The sequence below is a fragment of the Loxodonta africana genome, chromosome 8 (assembly GCF_030014295.1).
Source record: "Loxodonta africana isolate mLoxAfr1 chromosome 8, mLoxAfr1.hap2, whole genome shotgun sequence".
NCBI classification, from domain to species: Eukaryota; Metazoa; Chordata; class Mammalia; order Proboscidea; family Elephantidae; genus Loxodonta; species Loxodonta africana.
In genome coordinates this window covers 121,789,704-121,815,226 of record NC_087349.1, presented here as the reverse complement: position 1 = coordinate 121,815,226, position 25,523 = coordinate 121,789,704, and the positions used below count along the sequence as shown (strand labels likewise).

The following is a 25,523-nucleotide window of genomic DNA, read 5'->3' as shown; positions in this document are numbered from 1 at the left end:
ATCTGTTTTTCCCTGATGGCTAATGATATTGACCATTTGAATATTCTCTTCGATAAAATGACCTTTTTTGGGGCCCATTTAAAAAAATTTTTTTTATTGTGCTTTAGGTGAAAGTTTACAGTGCACGGTAGTTTCCCGTTCAAAATTTATACACAGATTGTTTTGTGACATTGGTTGCAATCCCCACAATGTGTCAGCACTCTCCCCCTTTCCACCCTGGGTTTCCCGTGTCCATTCATCCAGTCTTCCTGTCCCCTTTGCTCTTGGGCAGGTATGCCCGCTTGGTCTCGTATATTTGGATGAACTAAGAAGTACGTTCCTCATATATTATTGTTTGTTTATATGCCTCTCAAATCTTTGGATGAAAGGTGGACTTCAGGAGTGGCTTCAGTTCTGGGTTAGCAGGGTGTCTGAGGGCCATAGTCTCAGGGGTTCCTCCAGTCTCTGTCAGATCCATAAGTATGGTCTTTTTTTTGCGACTGTGTCTTTGGTTTTCTTCATTCTCCTTTCCTCTGAATGGGATGGGACCAATAGGTGTCTCTTGAATGGCCGCTCACAAGCTTTTAAGACCCCAGATACGCTAGTCACCAAAGTAGAATTTTTCTTTATGAACTGTGTTATGCCAGTTGACCTAGATGTCCCTGAGACCATGATCTCCAGCCTCAGCTCCAGGTACTTGATCCTTGAGGGTGTATGGATGTGTCTAGGAAACTTTTGTAACTTCACCTTGGTGAAGTTGTGCTTACTCCCGTGTATTGTTTGTTGTCTTTCCCTTCACCAAAGTTAAAACTTGTTTACCATCTAGTTGATGGTTTCCTCTCTCCACCTCTCGCCTCCCTTGTAACCCTCAAAGATTGTTTTTTCTACATGTAAACCTTTTCTTGAGTTTTTTTGTGATTGACTTATTTCACCTTGCATAATAACCTTCAGGATTCATCCATGTTGTGAGGTGTTTTGCAGATTCATCATTGTTCTTTATCACGGGGTAGTATTCTGTTACGTGTGTGTACCATAATTTGCGTATCCATTCACCTGTTGATGGGCACTTAGGTGTTTCCATCTTTTTGCTGTTGTGAATAATGCTGCAGTGAGCATGGGTGTGCATATATGTCTGTTCGTGTCACAGCTTTTATTTCTCTAGGGTACGTTCCTGGGACTGGAATTGTCATATCATGTGGTATTTCTATTTCTAGCTTTTTAAGGAGGCACCATGTCTTTTCCTTAGTGGTTGTACCATTTTACATTCCAAACAGCAATGTGTAAAAGTTCTGATCTCCCCCAACCTTTCCAGCATTTGTTATTTTCTGTTTTTTTTTTTTCCTTTTCTTCTTCGATTAGTGCCAGTAGTGTTGAGATGAGATGGTATCTCATTGTAATTTTGATTTGCATTTCTCTAATGGCTAATGATCGCAAGCATTTCCTCATGTGTCTCTTAGCCACCTGAATATCTTCTTTGGTTAAGTCTGTATTCATGTCCTTTGCCCATGTTTTATTGGATTATTCTTCTTTTTGTTGGCGAGATGTTGAAGTATTTTATAGATTTTAGAGCTTAAGCCCTTGTTGGATATGTCATAACCAAATTTTTATCCCCAGTCTGTAGGCTGACTTTGTACTCTCGGTGAAGTCTTTGGATGAGCGTGTTTAATTTTTAGGAGTTCCCAGGTATCTAGTTTATCTTCTGGTGTTTGTGCGTTGTTATGGTTTGTATTGTATTGTATTTATGCCACGTATTAGAGCCTCTAGTGTTGTCCCTATTTTGTCTTCCCATGATCTTTATCATTTTAAGCTTTATATTTAGGTCTTTTGATCCATTTTGAGTTAGGATACTCATCCTGTTTCACTTTTTTACAGATAGGCATCCAGTTTTACCAGTACCATTTATTAAATAGACTGACTTTAGTCCTTTGTCAAAGATCAGCTGGCCATAGATTGATGGATTTACGTCTGGATTCTCAGTTGTGTCCCATTGGTTCATGTGTCTGACATTGTACCAGTACCAGGCTGTTTTGATTACCGTGGCTGTATAGTAGGTTCTTAGATCAAGTAGTGTGAGGCCTCCTATTTTGTTCTTTTTTTGAATAAGGCTTTTGCTTATCCAGAGCCTCTTTCTTTTCCATATAAAGTAGATTAGTTTTTTCATCTCGTTAAAGAATGCTGTTTGTATTTGGGTTGGGGTTACGTTGTATCTGTAGATCACTTTAAGTAGAATTGACATTTTCACAATGTTAAGCCTTCTATACGTGAGCATGCTATGTTTTTCCATTTATGTAGGTCTCTTTGGTTTCTTACAGTAGTGTTTGGTAGTTTATTGTATATGGGTCTTTTATGTCCCAGGTCAGATTTATTCCTAAGTATTTTATCTTTTTAGGGGCTATTACAAATGGCATTGTTTTCCTGATTTCCTTTTTGAAGTTCTTTTTGTTGTTGTATAGAAATCCAAGTAATTTTTGTCTGAGTTGATACTGAATTAGTTCCAGAAGTTTTCTCGTGAAATCTTTGAGTTCTCTATGTATAGTATCATATTATCTGTGAATAGGGATAGTTTTACTTCTCCCTTTCGAATATGGATGCCCTTTATTTATTTATTTATTTATTTCTTGCCTCACAGCTCTAGCTGGAACTTCCAACTCAGCATTAAATAGGAGTGGTGATATAGGGCATCCTTGTCTTATTCTTCTTTCTCAGAGGGAATGTTTTCAGCCTGTCTCTGCTGAGAATGATGCTGGCTGCGGGTTTTGTAAAATTCCGTTTATTGTGTTGAGGAACTTCCATTCTTTTCCTATCTTATTGAGAGGTTTTTTTTTTAAATCAGTAATGGGTTTTGGACTTTATCAAATGCCTTTTCTATAGCAGTTGAGATGGTTCAGTGATTCTTTTGTTCTGTTTATGTGGTGGATTGCCACTGATTTGTTTTCTAATGTTGAACCAGCCTTGCATAGCTAGTATGAATCCCACTTGGTCGTGGTATATATAGAGATTTTTTTATATAGATATAGATATAATGCTGGATTCTATTGGCTAGGATTTTGTTGAGAATTTTTGTCTATACTCATGAGAGATATTGGTCTGTAATTTTCTTCTTTTTGTGGTGTCTTTGCCTGCCTTTTATGTCAGGGTTATGCTGGCTTCATAGAATGAATTTGGGAATATTCATTCCTTTCGTATGCTGTGAAATAGTTTGAGTAGTACTGGCGAGAGCTCTTCTCTGAATGTTTGGTAAAATTGCCCGTTGAAGCTATCTGGGACAGGGTTTTTTTTAATCGCTGTGACTGTTGGGAGTTTTTTAATTACCTCTTTGATCTCTTTTCTCATTATGGGTCTGTTCAGATTTTCTACATCAGTTTTTGTTAGTTTAGGTAGGTGGTCTGTTTCTAGAGATTTGTTCGTTTCCTCTAGGTTCTCAAAATTTGTTGGAGTACAGCTTTTCATAGTATTCTGTTATGATCCTTTTTATTTAGTTGAGTCTCTTGTCACATCTCCCGTTTCATTTCTTATGTGGGTCATTTGCTTCCTCTTCTGTTTTCTTTGGCCACTTCGGCAAAGGGTTTGCTGATTTTGTTGATCTTTCCAAAGAATCAGCTTTTGGTCTTGCTGTTTCTTTCTGTTCTCTATTTCATTTATTTCTGCTCTAATCTTTATTATTTCTTTTGGTGCCTGTGGGCTTCTTTTGCTGTTCGAATTGTAGGTCTAACACTCTGATTTTAACATGTTCTTTCTTATTTACTTATTTAAATCAACTTTATTGAGGCGTAGTTGCATGCAATAAAATGCACCCATTTAAGTGTACATTTTAATAAATGTTGGCAAATTAATACACACATGTAACCACCACCACAGTCAAGATATGGAAAATTGTCAGCACCCCAGAAAGTTCCCTTGAGCCTTTTTGCAGTCAATTAGCCCCGCCCCTGGCGTCAGGCAGCCTCTGATCTGCTCTCTGGCACTATAAATTTGTCTTTTCTAGAGTTTCATATAAGTGGAATCATGTAACTCTCACTGTGTCTGGTTTTTTTCACTTAGAATAATGGTTTAGAGATTTATTATTCATGCTTCTGCTTGTATCAGTAGTTTCTTTTTGTGGCTGAGTAGTATTCCATTGCACACCACAGATTTTTATCTATTCTCTCAGTAGACGCTTGGGTTGTTTCCAGTCTGGGGCCATTATAAACAAAGCTGATAGGAACATTGGTGCACAGGTCTTCGTATGGACATAGGTTTTCATCTTTCTAGACAAATACCTAGGAGTGAAATTGCTGAGTCATATAACAAGTGTATATTTAATTTTATAAGAAACTACTGGTGTTCTAAAGCGGCTTTACATTCCCACCAGCAATGTTCCAGTTATTCTACATTGTGCCAACAGTGGATATTGTTGTTGTCGTGTTCTTTTTTGGTGTGTGTGTTTATTGCTATAAATTAACCTCTGTTGACGGTTTCTTTGTCACCTAAAATGTGGTCTATCCTGGATAATGTTCCATGTGCATTAGAAAAGAATGTATACTTCCCTGCTGTTGTGTGGAGTATTCTGTTTACGTCTGTGAGTCAGGTTGGTTGATTGTAGCTTTTAGATCTTCTGTATCTTTATTTTAGAGTTTCTTTCTAGATGTTCTGCCCTTTACCTAGTGAAAAAATGGTGTGTTAAAGTGTCCTACTATTATTGTGGAACTATTTTCTCTTATCAGTGGTGTTAGTGTTTGTTTTATGTATTTTAGAGCCCTGTTGTTGAGTATATAGATAATTTATTAAGGTTATGCCTTCTTGGTGGATATCCTTATAATCATTATATGACCCTTCTTGTTTTTTTGTGGTGGATTTTATCTTAAAGTCTGTTTTATCTGAGATTAGTATTGCCACTCCTGCTCTTTTTTGGTTACTGTTTGGTTGATTTTTTTTTCCCATACTTAGATTTTTAATATATTTATGTGTTTGTGACTTGGAGACGTTAATGGGTCATGTTTTTTTATTCATTCGTTTAATATAAATGGGCTCAAACAGTATGGGGTCTTTTGTGTCTGGCTAAGCATAATGTTTTCAGTGGTCATCCATGTTGTAGCCTGGGTCAGTATTTGCTTTCTTTTTGTGACTGAATTATATACTTTTTTATTGATATACCATACTTTGTTTATCCATTCATCAATTGATGGATATTTACGTCACTTCCACTTTTTGTTTACACCCAGAACAGTTTGATTTGTGTTCTTTTAGCTCTTCACTTTTCTCACACATGTTGCATGAACACACACATACATGCTCATGGATGTGTGTATAATTTTCTTTTTTTAGTTATGAAAGAGTGCTTTATTACTTTTTTACTTAAGGTATGTGGGCTATCTTTCCACATGAGTGCAAATAGATAAAATATAACTCATTCTTTTTAATGACTGTATAGTGTTCAGTGTGGCTATATCCCCATTGAATACCATTCCATACTGATAAATAATTTGGGTGATATTTGAGTGGCTTCCTGTTTTTCTTTTTATATGACAGTGGCAGTAAACATCCTTATACAGGTACCTTTGTGGTACAAAGCTCCTTTTACTTGGCTTTGGTTTTTTCGTTTCCATGAACTCTTCCAGTCACGTATTGAAAAAAATGTATTAATAACCTGCTGTGTGCTGGGCATTTGACTACGTTTAAAAGGACACAAACATTGATAAAACACTGTTGCTACACTGGGTGGGGGATTATTTTAGTAAAGAAGATATAAATGGATGATTGTAATTACGTGTGATAATTCCTACAATGTGTTATTATTAGAATCCCGTGGAGCAAGTGACTACACAAGGGAGCAGGGAGAATTCAGATGAAATGGGAGATATTTAAGATGGGTCTTTTTGAGGACAAATGAAAATGCGATTTTCAAAAGGTTAAGTTAAGAACATTTTCTTTGTTGAAATGGAACGGCAAATCTGAAAAAAAGGTAGAATCATTAAATTGCTTGGCATATTCAGGAAATGGCAAATAGTTTATAGCTTAATATGGCCAGAAGAGGCTCTTTGGCAGTAATTGTAGAAGATACCCAATTGTTATCAAGTGGATTCTGACTCGTGGCAACCCCGTGAGTATCAGGGCAGAGCGGTGCTCCCTGTGGTTTCAGTGGCTGACTTCTCAGAAGTCGATCACTGGGCCTTCTTCAGGGTGCCTCTCAGTGGGTTCAGGCAGACGTGGTTTCAGTGGCTGACTTCTCAGAAGTCAATCACTGGGCCTTCTTCAGGGTGCCTCTCGGTGGGTTCAGACAGACCTGGTTACACAGGAAGCAGATTAGAAAGGGTTATGAATGTCTTCATTTTGTACATACTTTGGACTTTATTTTGTATGTAATTGTGAATCATTGAAATTTTTTAAAAGCATGGTTTTATTTTCAGTAAATTTGTAGAGTTGTGCAAATATTACTGTAATTCATCACTGCCTTTCCTTCACTCCTCAGAATTTCCCACTTTGACCCCAGCTTTAGGCACCCACTGCTTTGCTTCTTTCAGTCTATAAATTGGCCTTTTCTGAACATTTCATATAAATGGATCATACAATATACAGTCTTTTTCAACTAGCTTCTTTCACTTAGCATGTTTCTGAGGTTCATCCATGTTGTAACACATGTCAGGATTTTGTTCCTTTGTATTCCCTGATAAAATTCCAGTCAAAGGAAAAAAAAAAAGTGTATTTTTTCTTAATCCATTAACCAGTTGTTGATGGATGTTTGGATTGTTTCCAGTTTAGGCTGCTATGAATAATGGTATCAACGCAAGTATGTAAGTCTTCATGTGGACACATGTTTTCATTTCTCCAGGATAGGTTTCTATAGAGGAAATTTTGGATCGTATGATAAATTTATGTTTGTATTTAAGTTTTTAGGAAACAGCCAGAATGTTCTCTGAAGTGTACTACTTGACCGTCCCGTCAACAGTGTGAGTGTTCAAGTTTCTCTGCATTCTTAGCAGCACTTGATATTGTCTGTCCTTTTGATTATGGCCTTTCCAGTGGCTAGGTAGCAGTATTTCATTGTAGTTGTAATTTGCATTTTATAATGGCTTATAATGTTTATAGTCTTGTCCTGAAGCACGGTTGTGTTTTAGAAACAGATGGGTGCAGTGAATAGAGGTAAAAATGGGGATAGTCTACATTGAAGATTAGACCCTATACTCGATAATGTGTATAGAAATGGGAGAGACAGATTTTAAAGATATATCAGAGTTGGAATGGGCAGCATTAATTGCCTAAATGTAATAGGTGAAACAGACAGAGATATGACTAGTGATGCCAAGATTTTCAACTTTGAGAGTTGGTTAAATGATGCCACTGTTATCTAGAAAAGTGAGCACAAGTGCATAAACAGTTTTTGTGCTGGAATTTGATGGCTTTCATATTGATCCTATGCTCTTGCTTTGCCACTGGAATAAATACTTAATATAGCTCTTCAGTAGTTTGGAAATACGGTGTCCAGTTCAAAAGAAGGATTTGGGCTGAGAGATAAATTGAAGGGAGTTGTCATTATATGAGAAGCCCTGGTGGCTCAGTAGTTAAATGCTTAGCTGCCAACCAAACCCTCCAACTGCTCCATGGGAGAAAGATGTGGCAGTTGGCTTCCATAAAGATTTACAGCTTTGGAAACTCTATGGGGCAGTTCTGCTCTGTCCTGTAGGGTCACTATGAGTCAGAATCGACTATGTCAATACATTTGGCTTTTTCATTTATCTTTGCATAGATAGCAGTTGAAATCATGGAAATGGTATATCTATTCCTATATCATTATCTCCATTGGGTTAATGTTGACAACTGAAAATTGTTTCAACAAAAAGAATCCATGTAATAAGTACCAGGTTAAGATGGTTATAAGATTAATTCATTCAGACATAACAATACCACCAAGGTTCTTTCCAGCTTTTAATGTTGCTATTCTTTATCTGTTGGATTGTCCTCTTAGGGTTTTTCCCCCCTCATGGTCCTAAGATGACTGCCACAGTTCTGGTTGACACATTCAAACCAGAATTGCATGCAAAAAAATGGATGTTTTCACCTGGGTCTCTTTTTCATCAGCCAGGAAAACCTTCCTCAGAAGCTCCCCAGCAATCTTATTCTCTTGTCTAATTGGCCAGAGTTGTATCGGATGCTTATTGCTAAACCAGTCACTGGCAAGGCGTATGAGAATTTTCATGATTGGCTTAGACTAGAGCTCTCTGTCCCAGAGAGTCAAACATCATTTTCTGATACTTCTTCTGGAGGACACCTGTCTTAGTAATCTAGTGCTGCTATAATATAAATACTACAAGTAAGTGGCTTCATTGTTGTTGTTAGGTGCCGCTGAGTCGGTTCCGACTCATAGCGACCCTATGTACAACAGAAAGAAACACTGCCCGGTCCTCAGCCATCCTTACAATCGTTGTTATGCTTGAGCTCATTGTTGCAGCCACTGTGTCAGTCCACCTCGTTGAGGGTCTTCCTCTTTTCCACTGACCCTGTACTCTGCCAAGCGTGATGTCCTTCTCCAGGGACTGATCCCTCCTAACAACATGCCCAAAGGATATAAGATGCAGTCTCGCCATCCTTGCCTCTAAGGAGCATCCTGGCTGTACTTCTTCTAAGACGGTTTTGTTCGTTCTTTTGGCAGTCCGTGGTGTATTCAATATTGTTCACCAACACCACAATTCAAAGGCGTCAATTCTTCTTTGGTCTTCTTTATTCATTGTCCAGCTTTCACATGCGTGTGATATAAATACTACAAGTGGGTGGCTTCAGTGAACAGAAATTTACTTCCTCACAGTTTAGGAGGCTAGAAGTCCAAATTCAGGGTGTGGACTTCAGGGGAAGGTTCTTCCTCTCTCACTCTCTCTGTCTGCTTTGGGGGAGCGTCCTTGTTTTTCTTCAGCTTCTATTCCTTATTTCTTCTTGAGCTTCCCTTTGAAATCTTCTGTTTAGTTCTTTTACGTCATAATTTCTTCACTGTGGCTACTCTGCTTTCAAGAGCAGGTTTCAGAGTTTTCTGACACCCATTTTGGTCTTTTTTTCCTTTTCTTTTTAATGACCTTGTTTTCTTTATGTATGATATCTTTGATGTCATTCCATAACTCGCCTGGTCTTAGGACATTAGTATGCAGTGCGTCAAATCTATTCCTAAAATGTCTGTAAATTCAGGTGGGATATACTCAAGGTCATAATTTGGCTCCTGTGAACTTGTTTTAATCCGCAGCTTCAACTTGAACTTGCATATGAGCAGTTGATGACCTGTTCCACAGTTGGCCCCTGGCCTTGTTTTGAATGATGAGATTGAGCTTCTCCATTGTCTCTTTCCACAGATGTAGTAGATTGGACTTCTTTGTATTCCATCTAGTGAGGCCCACGTGCATAGTCGCCATTTATGTTGTTAAAAAAAATGGTATTTACAATAAATGAGTCATTGGTCTTGCAGAATTATATCATGCAATCTTCGTTATCACTTCTATCACCAAGGCCATATTTTCCAATGACTGATCCTTCTTTGTTTCCAACTTTGCTTACTTTGCTTGCTTAATATGCTCTTTTTGTATCTCAAAAGAAATTGATTTAAGATACCCTGCACTAATAGCTTCTCATTAACATAACAAGGAAAACCCATCCCCAAAAGTTATTATAACCACAGGTATAGGGCGTTAGGGCTTACAGCACGTATTTTGGAGGGACACAGTTTAATCCACAAGGCCTTTTCCTCTTGCCTTCTGGTTCTCTGCCGTAATTAAGATAGATAAGGTTTTTTACACAACTGAATTTCAGATCACTGAGTTGTTACTATTTAATATTTCAGATCAACTTTTACTGAGATCCTAGTCTGTGTTAGTAACTGCTAGATTCTAGGATAGAAAAATGAATAAGAAATTACAGTTTGATGTGGAAACCTGCAAAGAGCCCTGGTCTCGTCATGGTTAAGCACTCAGTTTGCTACCCGAAAGGTTGGTAGTTCAAACCCACCCAGCTGGAGGAAGACTTGGTTCCATAGGTTACAGTCAAGAAAACTACGGAGCAGCTCTACTCTGTCAAATGGGGTTGTGATGAGTCCAAATCTATCTGAAGGCACCTCACAACAACATGGAAATATGTTTAAGCAGAAGAGTGCTATGATAGAATTGTGCACTAAAGTTTATTTTAATTATTGGTTAAATACAACTATTCATATCTTTGGTTTCAGGAGTTTTAACATCAAGCTTAAATTCAGTTTGTCAGTTAACATTTGGAATACAACCCAACCCGTTCATAAGTTGATCAGAGTGATTTATCCCCTTGGTGTAAAAGAAAAAAATTAATAACAGATATCTTACTTTGATTTTAAAGGATTTTTCCTTACCCAGAAAACCAAAAATTAACTGTAAAAAGGCCTGACCAAAAAGCTGCCCTGTAGCATTGTAAATTTGTCTTTTCAGGCTAGAAAAGGGTAATCAGTAACGAAATCATTACATTGTGATTTAATGGTAAAAAAACAGTGGGCTTCTTTAAATTCAAGAGATTTCATGGCTGTAGGCAGGTAGAGGACCAAATCTCAGGAGTTATATATATAAAAAAAAAAAAAAACCCAAACCAGTTGGCCATCAAGTTGATTCCAATTCATAGCGACCCTGTAGGACAGAGTAGAACTGCCCCATAGGGTTTCTAATGAGCAGCTGGTGGATTCAATCTGCCAGCCTTCTGTCTGCTAACCAGGTTGGCAGTTCGAATCCACCAGCGGCTCTTTGAAAACCCTATAGGGCATAGAGTCTCTGTGAGTCAGCATCAGCTTGGAAGCAACAAGTTTGGCTTTTATGTATACTTTTAAACTGCTGTGGAGTTTCAAATTCTGGGGTGTACTTCTTTTCATTTTTTTCTTCGTGCATGTGAAACTCTCCACCAATTTGCAATTGTTTGTTAAAGTATGCAACAGTCAATTATTATAACATTGTTTTGAGCTGATTCATAAGTTTGTGTTTAACAATTGTTACTAGCCTACTTTGGGCCACTTGTTTTTGGAGGCAAAATGATCTCCCTGCATTCGTATAGAATGACTACTCAGAATAAACCTTGTGCTTCAATTTCTTTTGAGTTTTGATTATTTTTTTTTTTTGAACACTGGTAACCCTCCTTTTCAGTGGTACGTGGTTGATGCTTTATTATGAAGTGCATGGTAAACTAATCTAAATTATACTGTTGATTTGAGTTACTTAGAGCTAAAACCTTGTTTTTTTTTTTTTTTTTGGACCATAATGTTTGTGTTTCCTAGTTAAATTACTGAAGATTTTAACAGTAATACTTCTAGTTTAAGATTTATAAAATATAAATTATTTTGTAAATTGGCTAAGCTTTTTTAAAGTCATTATGAATGCAGATGTAACATTTACAGCAGTATTTGTATAATATATAGAATGCTTTTCATGGGTGCTGATAAGGGAAGAAAAATGAAAATGGAGGAGAGGGGAATGGAGTGGTGGAGGGAAAAAATGTACAGTCAGTATCGTTGATTTTTGTGAATACTAAGTGTCTTAGGCTGGGCTCTCTAAAAAAGCAAAACCAGCGAAGCATGTGTATATATAGAGAGAGAATATTTATGCTATTTTGTTCTGTAAAGAAAATCTTACTAACATGGGACTTACTGGGTGACTTGCTGATACCTCAGAGATAACTGTAATGCTCACAGTCAGTGTCTGTCACTGATAGGTCCTGTGTGGTTAGTGATTGCGAAAGTACCCTGGTGTTTTAAGGTGTGTTAGTAACCACTTCCATAATTTTGAAAACCAAGAGGTATGTGTACATTTTGATGGCAAAAAAAAAAAAAAAAGATATTTTGTAAAGGAAATGTGGAATTAAAATGTACTTTTCCCACGTGTGTGCAAATAAGTATTAACTTTGAGGAAAGTCTAATGTTAGGTTTGAATTGTGAAAGTTTTTATTTTTCTTTATTCTGTATTATAAGAAATTCTTTTTTTTTTTTTTTAAAGAATTACCCTTTCTTTACTATGTTTTCTGCAACTAACGGGCTTGAAAATTTTAGAAACAAGCTTTGGTGAAAAGCTGTTCCTTACATTTACTTAGGAGCCCTAGTGGTGCAGTGGCTAGGTGTTCAACTGCTAACCACATGATCGGCTGTTTGAACCCACTAGCTGCTCTGATGGAGAAAGATGTGGCAGTCTGCTTCTGTAAAGATCTACAGCCTTGGGAATCCTATGGGGCAGTTCTACTCTGTCCTGTACATTTAGTGTTCAGTTTTGATCAGCATCCATTGTGGTTGTTGAACGGGAGTTCACAGTGCTAAAAGCCTGTGGTAAATTACCTTGCAAGTGAAGTGATTAAAGTTTGGAACATTCTTCTTATGTAAATCCTGTCTCTGTGCACGTACACATATTTATATGTCTCTGCTTCTAGATCTGTAGCATTACATTCTAAAGCTTAGAATGTAAAGCTTTACTGCACAACTTTTAAGTATATAAAAAGTCATTTGTAGCTCTGTACTCTGAAGCTTCTCTTGTCTTTTGATTGTCTTTTATTTACCTTTCAGTAATAAAGTAAAATCTTACTTGGCTTTCCTTAATGGGTCTTCAATTTTAAGGAGTCCTGGTAGTACGGTGGTAAAGTGCTTGCCTGCTAACCAAGAGGTTGGTGGTTCGAACACACTGGCTGCTCCATGAGAGAAAGATGCAACAGTCTGCTTCCATAAAGATTGACAGCCTTGGAAACCCTGTGGGCAGTTCTGCTCTGTACTGTAGGGTCGCTGTGAGTCAGAATTGAACTTGATGGCAGTGGGTTTGGCATTTGTTTGTTTTTAAGTTCAATCTTTAGAAAAGATTTTCTGAATTTTAGTTTTTGTCAAGTGCTTTTATATATGAGAACGGAAACAGTGGTGTCATAAATAGTGCTGTATACGGTTGGTTAGTGGTTTACATGTTAGTTTTATTTGTTATTTGATTCATTGGCAATACTTGGTAGAAGTAAAATCAGGCCATATCTTTTTACACAGGGACACTTTGATGGACAGTTTTTACTTTTGTGAAAATAGGTTAATCTGAGCTTTATTTAATACAATGATTGCCTCCCCTCTCTACTCCTATACACACTCTTAGGGAAAAATGTACTGGCTGGCAAAGAATGGCTTTGGAAGAAAATCTTTTTCATTCCTAAAACTGAAAGGAAAATTTTTTTTAATTTTGAACATTACAGAAAAAAAATAATAAATGCCAGGTCTCCAATTCTACCCCTCTACCCCTTTGCCTAATTTCTCTGAGTGATGGCCTAAGAGTTTTATAGTCATCTGAGTACCCTGAAAAATGTTAGGGCCCTGCTTATGCGATGGGCAGCTAGTACATTGAGAAGACTGTTAAAGTTTCCTGAAGCAGACAAAGTATTAGTAATTGCTTTCAGGGTCAGTCTGTCTTTAGTTGGATTGTGAAGGATTTAACCTGGAACTATGGCAGCTTATCTGCTGAGTGGAGACTTGTTTTTAAGAAAGGCTGCTGTCTGATAGGCTAGACTTTTGGAGGTTGCCCCAGTTTATGGGAATTTAATCACGATTTCTAAGTGTGACACAAATGATACTTCTAAGTGAACTTGAAGGCATAAGTATTTGACCTTACAGTGGGACACAGGAAATGTTCATACAGCTTTCTTAATTTTACTTTTCAAATATGAGACAGAATATTTTGCTATTTGAAGTGCCAGTTAAAAGGTGTACTTAATGGAGTTATTTTTAAGATCTGACTAAACAGCACACCTGTCTTTAAATAAATTAAAAGTTTTTTTTAATGGTTTTCTTCTTTTAGATTTATAAATATTTGTCACTTAAAGCAGGAGGGTACCTCTAGCGGTATTAACATGGTTGAAACATATCCCATGGACTTAGGCCAGTGCTGTTAATTCTAGTGTTCAAAATTCCTAATGTTCTAAGTAGAAGATTGAATGAAATTAATACTGGTTGCTTGGACTTTGTAACAAAATTTGACAGAGTTACTAGCTAGATGGTTGTTATGGATTGAGTTGTGTCTCCCCAAAATGTGTGTCAATTTTGCTAGGCCATGATTCCCAGTAGTGTGTGATTGTTCACCATTTTGTCATCTGATGTGATTTTCCCAAAAAAAACCCTACCCCTGTAATGTAAGTGAGACAGGATTAGAGGCAGTCATGTTAATGAAGCAAGACTTAATCTACAAGATTAGATTGTGTCTTAAATCAATCTCTTTTGAAGTATAAAAGAGATAAGCTAGCAGAGAGACAGGAGGACCTCATACCACCAAGAAAGCAGTGTTGGGAGCAGAGCATGTCCTTTGGACCCAGGGTTCCTGTGCTGAGAAGCTTCTAGACCAGGGGAAGATTGATGACAGGGACGCCCCCCTCCACAGAACTGACAGAGAGAGAAAGCCTTCCCCTGGCGTTGGTGTCCCTGAATTTAGACTTGTAGCCTCCTAAACTGTGAGAGAACAAATTTTTCTTTGTTAAAGCCATCCACTTGAAGTATTTCTGTTATAGCAGCACTTTACGACTAAGATAGTGGTGAAATACATTTTTGTTAAAGTAGGAATCTGAATACTGTAGAATTTTAGATTTTAGTGTTGTTCCCACCTGTTCCCTGCTTTTTGAGATTCAGATGAGAGTTTCTCTTCTAAAGCTTAATAGAAATTTTTCATTTTAAGTACTTTTTTCACAGAACTACTGTTACCTTTGTAAAGTTGAAAATATTCAAAAATGGGAAACTTTGTTGGACAGAGGTTGAAAAAATGATAAAGCGATAGATTTCTAAAATACAATAGAACTTTTCATTGTTTATTACTGTGAAAATGTGTAATTTCACATATGATATATTTTTAGTATTCTTCTCCTTTAACAAATAAAAGTTCTTTCAGTCTTAAATATATTTCTTTTTTTTTTTTCCTGAACAGATTTGTGAAAATATGCATCAGTTTAATACTGTCTTGGAATTCATGAGGTGGAAGCACAGGTCCAAGCTGTTTGGGGAGAATTGGAAGCACAGTTTTATCTAGCCGCGTCTGTGAGGTAAGGAGAAAACGGTTCTTTAGAAAAACATGACGGTTCTCATTTTCTTAACAGTTGGAAATAACCCTTCTATAAACAAACTGATTATAAAATAGTGTAATGCCACAACTTTATTTTGGCTTCTTTAGTTTTTTTAATCACATTCCTTAAGAGTTTATAGGTAGTTCTAATATATTTACCCACCCTTCCAAGTGTTGAATCTCTTTAGTAGTGAAAAGTATTGTTTCTTAGTAATAACCCTTTTCTTTACTCTGACGATAGAAAATAAGCACTGAGTACTTTATATATTCTTCCTGTTAAAGATTACAGAACAGAGTTCAAAATGAAATATTAAAAATGAGTGTGTACGTTATTCTGAAATTTTCACACATTTTAGATTGCAGGATCTTAGAATAATAGATACTTGGAGATACAATTTTTTTTTTTTTTTTAAAGGAACTACAGTAAACCAGGAATAGGAGGAAAGTAGCCATTCTAAGACAACACATACCGAGACATGAAATTTGTTACTTTGAAGTCCATTTACATACTCAGATTATCAGGTAAAAGATGCAAATTCTTCAGGGATCTGTGTTTTAAAAACTAGGTAGGACATACAGTTTTATGACGTGGTGTGTGCTTCCACATCTTGAAGTAGTAGGCTGTGCTCACTGCTTCTACTTACTTTACACCATTCACTCATCCTTTTTCTACTGCCAAATGGCTGCGTTTGCACTTTTGAAAAATATCTGTGACTTTTTTGTTTATTAGTTTTCATACTGTTTGATTTCTCTAGTAGTTGCCATTTTTCCTCTCCTGAAATTCTGTTTCTTCTAGTTCTACTTCTTTAAATTATTCCTTCACAGTCTCTTTTCTTTTTCCCATTCCTCTTAAATAATGACCTTCCCCAAGGCTTTATCTTTGAAATTCTTCTGTTATTGTTTTTTTTGATGTATATATCTTTTCTAACCTCCTGATTTCAACAAATTACCCCTAAAGCGATCTCCTCAACTTCATATCTAGTTGTGCCATTTTCTGTAAGCGTCAGACCCGTATTTTCAACTGCTTGCAGCATGGCTTGAGTTGTCGATACCTCAGGCTTCACGTGCAATGATCTCCTCTTCTGTTAATGGGTCTTTTTGTCACCCAGGCTCAGAATTTCAGTGCTGTATCTGATTCCTCATCTTTTGCCTCCAACACTTAACAAGAGGCCAAGTCCCGTCAGTTTTACCTTATTATAATGTTTCATGAATGTTTTCATCATCTCCTTTCCAAACCATCCAAGGAAGAACATGGTCTCCACACTCCAGTGTATAGTGTAGTTAGTAAGATTCGCGCATATGTAACCAACACTGTTAGGCAGAAGTGATGAATACCACAGGAATAAATTGATGCTTCTAGTCAGAGTTCTACAACTTCTGAGAAGTAAATAGAACATAGGCGAGGTTTTTTGAGCTGGGCTTTGAAAGGTTTGGAAACCCTGGTGGCATAGTGGTTAAGAGCTATATCTGCTAACCAGAAGGTCAGCAGTTTGAATCCACCAGGTGCTCCTTGGAAACCCTATAGGGCAGTTCTGCTTTGTCCTGTAGGGTCACTATGAGTCAGAATCAACCTGATGGCAACAGGTTTGATTTTGGTTTTTGAAGGGTTGGTAGAATTTAGGTAGGTCAAGAAAGAATTAAAGGATATTTCTGGAAAAGCCGATCGATAAAAAATATGTGTAGGAATGTAATAGAGGTCTTGGACTGACAAAAATTATATTTTAGAAAAATTATTCTATTAATGACATATGTTCATTAGAAAAATGGAGTGAGTAGGCAAGGAGCCTTGTTACAAGGTTCTAGCAGTCATTAGTCATGAGGTAATCAGAATTTAATCAGAGTGGTGATCATGGAAATAGGAAAAAAACAAAAGAAGACTAAATGGAAATAGATATTGTGAAGAAGAGATACTGATTTTGTGACTAGATATTGGAAAGAGAGGCTTTTAAGCCTAGATAGTAGGGATAATGTTGACATCATATAATAGCAAATGTAAGGAATTCTTCAAGTCCATTTGGATCCTAGTTTTCTGGCCTGTTTTAATGCATTTATTGAATTCTTTTCAATTCTTAATTGATGAGTGATTTAGGACTTTGCATATATAGAAATACTCTTACACTATATATTGAAAATAAAATAGTTGGTAATTGTTTCATAATTATACATTGTATAAAACTGCAAAACATTGTTTTTGAGGAAGAAAAAATCATCTTAGAAGAAGTCGGGTGCAAACAGTTAAGTGCTTGCCTACTAGCCAAAAGGTTGGTGGCTCAAACCCACCCAGACGCATCTCAGAAGACAGGCCTGGCACTTTGCTTCAAAAGGTGACAGCCTTGAAAACCGTATGGTGCAGCTCTGTTCTGCACACATGGGGTCACCATGAGTTGGAATAGACACGATGGCAACCATCAACAACATGGTAAAAAGAGCTGTGGAAGATAGGCAAGTAAACATGATATGAACTACACTTTACTCTTAATATGTGCCAAGTCACTGAACATCTCAATTTCCTCATCTGTAAAATTGTTGGCAAGGCTCAAAAAAGGTCAGATTTTGTGCCTGAGCTGTTACCAAATTATTGTTTCTTTAATGTAAGTCCAGTTGAGCTATCAAATTAATCAATATTTGTACTCATATATTAAAAAAGATTCTTTCTAACATTTTTATCTCAAAATAGTTACAGCAGTGTTTTCCGATGAGTGGAACATATACTACTGGTGGTATTCAGAGTGAGTTTTAGGTGGTACATGTATGAATTTTTAAAAAATTATAATAGTTAAATATTTATCTTTATAACCTCTGAATGACAGGTAATATTGACTTTTCCATTTAAAATAATAACAGTGTTTTTACAGTTTTTTCCACTATGGTTCAGAAAGTTGAGTTTAATCATACCTTTAAATCATGGCACTAAAATTACTGTCTTTGTTCTCTGTCAAGGCCCCTCAGTTGATTTACTTTATGTCCTTTATTGTTGATCTCCACTCCCGTTTTCCTCTTCTGCTATAGGAAGCCTCTCTAATTTATCTGCTATATGTCTTCGAATGTATGTATCCTTATAAAATATATAGTGTTGTGATGTGTGTGTTCGTGTACTTAATTGACATAATTAAGCAAGTTTTTTTTTTTTTAACAGTTTTCTCTCAACACAAGAATTTCAAGGTCTCTCCGTGTTGTATGTACATTTGTTCACTGATTTCAGCTTAGGTTTAGTGTCCCATCTTGTGTATCACCACGTCCTACTACTTTAAAGAGCACAGGCAGTGGAGCCATATTGCTTTAGTTTGAATCCCGGCTTCCCCACTTCTTAGTTTGGGTTCCCTTGAAAGTAGAGCCTGGGAAAAGGACTTATGGCTAGATAGTTTATTTGGGAGATGATCCACAGAAACAGAAGTGAGAGAATGGTAAAAATGAGACAGAGAAGCGAGTAATGTTAATAAAGGGTTTGTTAATGAGTTAGTTACCACTGTGGGCAACTAGAGTTCAATGCCCCTGGGGACCCTCTGAATGCACCTCAGTGTTGTCTCACCAAAGGACAGGGAGCCAGGAACATTTATCACTGACTTTCATTCTTCGTTAATTGAGGGTTTATCCTGGAACTTTAATTCCAGTACAACAGTGGAACACGCTGTAATCCCACTACTGCAGCTATTCTTGAGACCCTAATAGGTATTGATTCACCGTCAGACACTGTAAGCCTTTGGATAGTGGTGCTGGCAGCAGTGGGTAATATAGGCAGGGGAGGCAAACCTGCATCTGGAGTGTCAGTTCTGCACCCTCGTGCGTAGAGCATTAATTGGGCATTCAGCAGAGCAAGAATTTGGTCAGCCTTGATAAGAAAAGCCCTTGTTGTTGGGCCTATGTAAAGCCTTTCCTCTCTGCCTCTATGGCTACTCCATTCATGGGCTCGTTGCTTAAGCTTTGAGGTGGGTGAGGACAGAAGCTGGCTAATATCCACAGACGAAACATCCTATCCATAGTGGGGATGTAGTTCAATGCCTCCTCTGTAGTTGGTGATTTGTGGTGGGCATTAACGTGAGGCAGAGATCTGCACACTGTGTACCAATTCCCATAGGACTGTCAACATGCCGCTTCTCCAGATTTCCTTATCTCTTATTTTCCGGTCTTGCTCCTTCCATTGGCGCAGGGTCCATATTTTTTCTTCTATGGTTATTTCTCCCTCTGCAGTGCCCACTGAGAGAATATCCCCTCACTATTGTCTTTCAGAGTTACCTGAGTAGGACTGTAGAGCAGCAGCAGTGCATTTTTGGTTTGTATCTGTTAACCGGGCACCAAATTTGCCTTTTTGTCAGTTGTTCACCAGGCATCTACTATAAAGCCATTCATGGGAAGAGAGGAAGTGTGATAGAGGAAGGTAATGTGGGAGTTTGGGCCACCTCTTATTTTCTAGTGCCCTTTGGACCTGCCCAGGCCCTATTCCAAATAGACCATTCTTAGCATACAATGAATTGCCGCTGTGCCTGACTCTGTGACTTGGTTAATCCTGTTGGGTAGCTCTGGTCACATAGTCCTTCATGTTCCATGATTGGGTTCTCTACTAGGGCCCGGTATCATGCCAGGAGCAGCTTTTCAAACAGTGTTATAGAAGGCATGTCTTTGCTTCAAAAAATGTAGAGGTTTGCACTACAACTCAGTACACTGAATTGTCTGCATATACCTGTTTTAACATCCCCTAATCTTTCTTTAGCACTATTTGTAAAAAATTTATTCAAAGTTTTCTTTTTTAAGATGATAATTGTTGATAAGATTTACAACCCTTATGTACTCAGGGAAGGTAGGGCTGCTTTTTATATTAAGTAGATCCATTGTTTAGCACCAATATGAGAGACTTCATTGTAAATATAATTTTATATTAGATTTCTTACTTCATAGTATAAAAAAAAGGTATAAGAAAAGCTAGTTAACTTAGAGCTTAATTATTTATGATAATTCAGAGTACTAAGATAGTTCAAAATATGGAGTACACCAGAAATAATTTGGGATGAGCTTTTTTGAGTCTACAAAGGTATGTCATTTTATGACTTGGATCTAAATTACTTTTTTCTGATATTTAGAAATCACTAGAAGTTGGTGATTATGGGAGTGAAGATCTTGAGCTAGTACTTAGGTAGAGATTGTTAGGTTGGTAGTAACTGGCTATAACTGTAAGGTTTGGAGGTATATTTTTAGATGTCATTATACTTATGGAGAGCCCTGGTGGCACAGTGGTGAAGAGCTTGGCTGGTAACCAAAAAGTCAGCAGTTTGAATCCCCTTGGAATCCTTGATGGCGTAGTGATTAAGTGCTATGGCTGCCAAGCAAAAGGTCGCCAGCTCGAATCCACCAGCCACTCCTTGGAAACTCTATGGGGCAGTTCTACTCTGCCCTATAGGGTGGCTATGAGTCTGAATCGACGGCGGTCAGTTTGGTTATTTATTTAATACTTGTAAAGAACTGTTAGAATATATTAGGTTATTTTATAGATACTTTAACTCCCCAATTATGTTTTCCTTAATGAGATACAAATATTTTTATCCCATTGATACATTTATTGAATGTTTATTGCTTTGTTTAGCTACTGTGTGCCAGACAGTAGAAACTGGAGTGTTGCAAAAAGTAAAAAATAAAAAAAATAGCTGACTAAATAAGCTTTGTGAGCAGGTATCATGGCTGCTTTATTTACCATTGCATGTACTAAGCAATCATAAACACTTTTTGAATGAATGTTGTTGAAGAGCTGTGATGCAGCTGTGGTGCATGTTTGGGTGCACTAGAAGTAAAAAGATGAGACGCCTTACTTACCCCAGTGCGGAGGGATCAGGAATTGCTTACAAAAGATGACTCATAGATTAAGTCTTGAAAAATGAATTGTAGTTATCCTATTGAAGAACAAAGGGAAGAGCACAAAGGATGTGCCAAAGAATGGAAGGCTAGTAGGGAGAGTGCCTGTACAGGCAAGGAGACCACAATGAATTAAGTACAGTTGTAGCATTACAAGGGTATGGAGAACTGGGAGGAGATGGTGCCAGAAGGCTTGGCAGAGGTCAGATTGTAAAAGTCTTCTGATGTCTTGCTATATGACCTTCAAATTCTGTTTTATGAAATGAACACATCTGTGCGTTTTAAACAGAGAATGACAAGGTCATCTCGTTTTAAAAGTTATTCTGGAACACTTCACACAGTTGTTAGAAAGCACGTGTAGAACATTTTATGAAAATAAACCATTTACTAGGTTGTAAAGCAATTTCCGAAGGAGCCCTGGTGGTGCAATGGTTAAGTGCTCAGCTGGCAACCAAAAGGTTGGTGGTTCGAACTCACCCAGTAGCTCCACAGGAGAAATGGCCTGGCAATCTACTTCCGTAAAGATTACAGCTTATGGTAGGAATGCAAAATGATATGACCATTTTGGAAAACGATATGGTGCTTCCTTAGAAAGCTAGAAATAGAAATATCATATGATCCAGCAGTCCCATTCCTAGGAATATATCCTAGAGAAATAAGAGCCGTCACATGAATAGACATATGCACATTGTGTTCATTGCAGCATTGTTCACAGTAGCAAAAAGATGGAAACAACCTAGATGCCCATCAACAGGTGACTGGATAAACAAACTGTGGTGCATACACACAACGGAGTATTACACAGTGATAAAGAACAACGATGACTCTGTGAAGCGTGGATGAATCAGGAGGGTATTATGCTGAGTGAAATAAGTCAATCACAAAAGGTCAAATATTGTATGAGACCACTGTTGTAAAAACTCATGAGAATGTTTACATACAAAAAGAAACAATCTTTGATGGTTAGGAGGGGATGGAAAAAGACTTAATAGACAGTAGATAAGCGAAAACTTTGCTGAGGAGTAAGACAGTACACAATACTGGGGAAACCAGCACAGCCTGTACAAGGCAAGGTCATGGTAGCTCCATAGACACATCCAAACTCCCTGAGGGACCGAATTATTGGGCTGAGGGCTGTGGGCTGTGGGGACCATGATCTCGGGGAATATCTAGCTGAATTGGCATAACATAGTTTATAAAGAATATGTTCTGCATTCTACTTTGGTGAGTAGTGTCTGGGGTCTTAAAAGCCTGTGAGTGGCCATCTAAGATACTCTGCTTCGGGAGCAAGGAAGATTGAAGAAAACTAAAGATACAAGGGAAAGTTTAGTCCAAAGGACTAATGACCACATCTACCATGGCCTCCACCAGACTGAGTCTAGTACAATGAGATGGTGCCCGGCTACCACCACTGACTGCTCTGATAGGGGTCACAATAGAGGGTCCTGGACAGAGCTAGAGAAAAATGTGAACAAAATTCTAACTCAAAAAGAAAGACTTGCTGGCCTGTCAGAGACTGGAGAAACCCTGAGAGTATGGCCCCCAGACATCCTTTCAGTTCAGTAATCAGGTCACTCCTGAGAGTCACCGTTCAGCCAAAGATTGAACAGACCCATGGAACAAAACAAGACTAAAGGGGCGTACCAGCCCTGAGGCAGGGACTGGAAGGTAGGAGGGAACAGGAAAGCTGGTAATAGGGAACCCAGGGTTGAGAAGGGAGAGTGTTGACATGTTGTGGAGTTGTTAACCAGTGTCATAGAACAACGTGTGTACTGTTTGATGAGAAACTAGTTTGTTCTGTAAACCTTCATCTAAAGTACAATTTAAAAAAAAAAATTACATACTAGAAAACCCTGTGGGCAGTTTTGCTCTGTCGCATGGGCCAGATGTAAGTTGAAATCAACTTGATGGAACCTAACAGCAACAACAAAGCACCTTCTAATACATTTCAAATAATCATGCCAACCATGTTTCATGACAGCAAATGTAGTTAAGTTAGAAATACATAACAAACTATACGTACACACATGCGCACGTATTTGGAAATTTAAAAGCATACTTCTGTAAAAGCCTACCTGTCAAAAATAAAACAATAATGCAAATTAGAAAACATCTAGAACTGAACAATAATGAAAATTAGTATATATTAAAACTTGTGCTATATATTGAAGCCTTAAATACTCCTATTGAAAAATAATTAAATATTCATAAGCTAACAAGTATTAATTTCGCTTAAGAACAATAGAATAAATTTAACTGAAGGAAAATAGGAGATACTAGAGATAAAAGCTAACATTTGTAGAGGAGCCCCTGGGTGGTGCAGATGGTTAAGTGCTTGACTAATTGCCACAAGTTTGGCAGTTCACACCCGCCCAGAGGTACCTTGGGAGACAGTTCTGGCAATTTGCTTCTGAAAGGTAACAGTCTTGAAAGCCCTCCGGAGCAGTTGCACACTGCACACATGAGGTTACCATGAGTGGAACTGACTCAATGGCAAGTAACCACCACACGACCCTTGTAGAGCACTTGGTGTGTGCCAAGCGCTGCTTCTTGTGCTTTACGAGAGTTAACTCATCTTATGCTTTACAACAACCCTGTAAGGTAGTACTGTTACCATCCCATTTTACAGATGAGAGACTAGGCACAGAGTGAAACTTACTTAAAGTTCTAGCCAATAAATGATGGAGTTGGGTTTGAGGTAAATGAAATTAGGAAAAAAAAAAAAAGATACAGTGGAGGTTAAGAAAGCCAAAAGGCTAATAAAAGTCCCATGGAAGACTGATCAAGATAAAATCGGCACCACAGATAATACTGGGAATGTGAAAGGGCTCGTAACTTCAGACATGGAATAGACTTCTTTTAAATAAGAGAATACCAGTAAATTGTACAGTTTAAGTCAGATGACACTTTTCTAGAAAGTTTAACCTTAATGAAATTGACTCAGACTAAAAAGAAAACCTGAATATTTCTATAACTATTAGAGAAAATAAATTTGGGATTAAAGATCTACTCCTTCCCATGTGCTCAAGAGATAAGCTCTGGGTCTAGATTGTTTTAAAGGTGAGTTTTATCAAAGTATTCAAGAGATCGATAAATCTAAAATTACACATACTGTTCCAGAGAATAGCAGAATAAGGAAAGTCCGTTGGTTTATTGTATGTGGTTCGTATGACCTTGATACCAAAACCAGGCATAGGTAATATAAGAAGGAAAAACTACAGGCCAGTCTTGCTTATAAACTGAGTTATAAAACTTAACAAAATATTAACAACAAATCTAGTAGTACACTTACACAGTTTATGTCTAATGACAAAATTGAATTTTTCTCAGGTATACAAGGATGGAATGTTATCATTGCTGCATAACAAATTACCCTAAAACTTAGAGATCTAAAACAATAAACAATAACTTACAGGAATTCAGGAGCAGCTTACTTGGGTGATTTTGCCTCAGGATATCTCATGAGTTGTCAGGTTGTCAGCAGGGGTTGCAGTTATTTGAAAGCTTGACTGGGGAGGACCTACTTCCAAGATGGCTCGCTCACATAGCTACTGACAAGAGTCTTCAGTTCCTCGCTCCACGGGCTCCATACTCCTTGAGTGGCCTCACACCATAGCATCTGGCTCCCCCTGAGCAAGTGAGCCAAGAAAGAAAGCAAGGGGAAAGGTACGGTGGCTTTTAAGATCTAGTCTCAGAAGTCATACTCTGTCACTTTCACTTTATTCTTTTCGTTAGGACGGAGTCACTAAGTCTAGCTCACACTCAAGGAAATAAGGTTCCGCTTCTTAAAGAGTGGAGTATCAAAGAATTTGTAGACATTTAATGACAACCATTGATGGTTAACTTTTAAAAAGCTGTAAATATGAATTATTATTAATTCATTAACAGATTGAAGGAGAAAAACCTTGCGATCATATCAATAGATGGAGAAAAAAGCACTTCATGAAATTAAATACCATTCATGATGAAAATTCTTGGCAAACTAAGAATAAAAAGGAACTTTATTGTGATAAAGAGAATATCATTAGATTAATAATTAACTTATGAAGCACAATGGTTAAGAACTGGGCTGCTTACCAGAAGGTTGGCAGTTTAAATCCGTAAGCCACTCCTTGCAAACCCTATTGGGTACCTCTACTCTGTCCTATAGGGTTGATATGAGTCGTAACTGACTTGACAGCAACAGGTTTTGTTGTTTTAGGAAGAATTTGCCTTTACGATGTTAAGTCTACTCCGAGATGTGTGTAGCTTTCCATTTGTTAAAGTTCATGCTGTATTCTTCAGAAGTATTTTCAAGCTTTTTTTTATATCATTTTTGGGCCTCTGGAAGTGCAAAATGGTACAATAAGTAAGGAAGCTAACAAAAATATCTTCCAAAACTACCACTAGACCCAGAATCCTAGTTCTAGGAATCTATCCTACAGGTTTATCTTCTTGAGAACAGCAGCAGCAGCAAAGAAGTATCTATTCAAGTGTATTTATTGCACCATTGCTTGTTATACCAAAATACTGGAAATAACCTAAAATGTCCATCCATAGGAAAATGGATAGATACAGCTGTAGGGTATTCCTCTGGTGGAACACTGTATAGTAGTGAACACAGAGTAACAGGGATCACAAGGTCCAGTTCATAGTCAGATCATTGGGATGGGGCAGGACTGAGCAGTGTTTTGTTCTCTTGTGAAT

The 25,523-nt window shown here is 37.6% G+C and overlaps 1 protein-coding gene across 3 annotated transcripts in view; it reads left to right on the top strand.

The window, feature by feature from the left end:
- The window catches only part of BMPR1A (bone morphogenetic protein receptor type 1A), a 215,331-nt gene that overhangs the window by 83,699 nt on the left and 106,109 nt on the right, over positions 1-25,523 (top strand). Inside the window, exons 2-3 of one of the 3 annotated variants that reach the window (XM_010598256.3) lie at positions 14,862-14,976; positions 15,412-15,518. The gene's annotated coding sequence lies outside the window, so the exon portion shown is untranslated. Of the gene's footprint in view, positions 1-6,755; positions 6,906-14,861; positions 14,977-15,411; positions 15,519-25,523 lie in introns of those variants that run through there. The other 2 variants (XM_010598257.3, XM_003418596.4) reach the window with 2 other exon arrangements.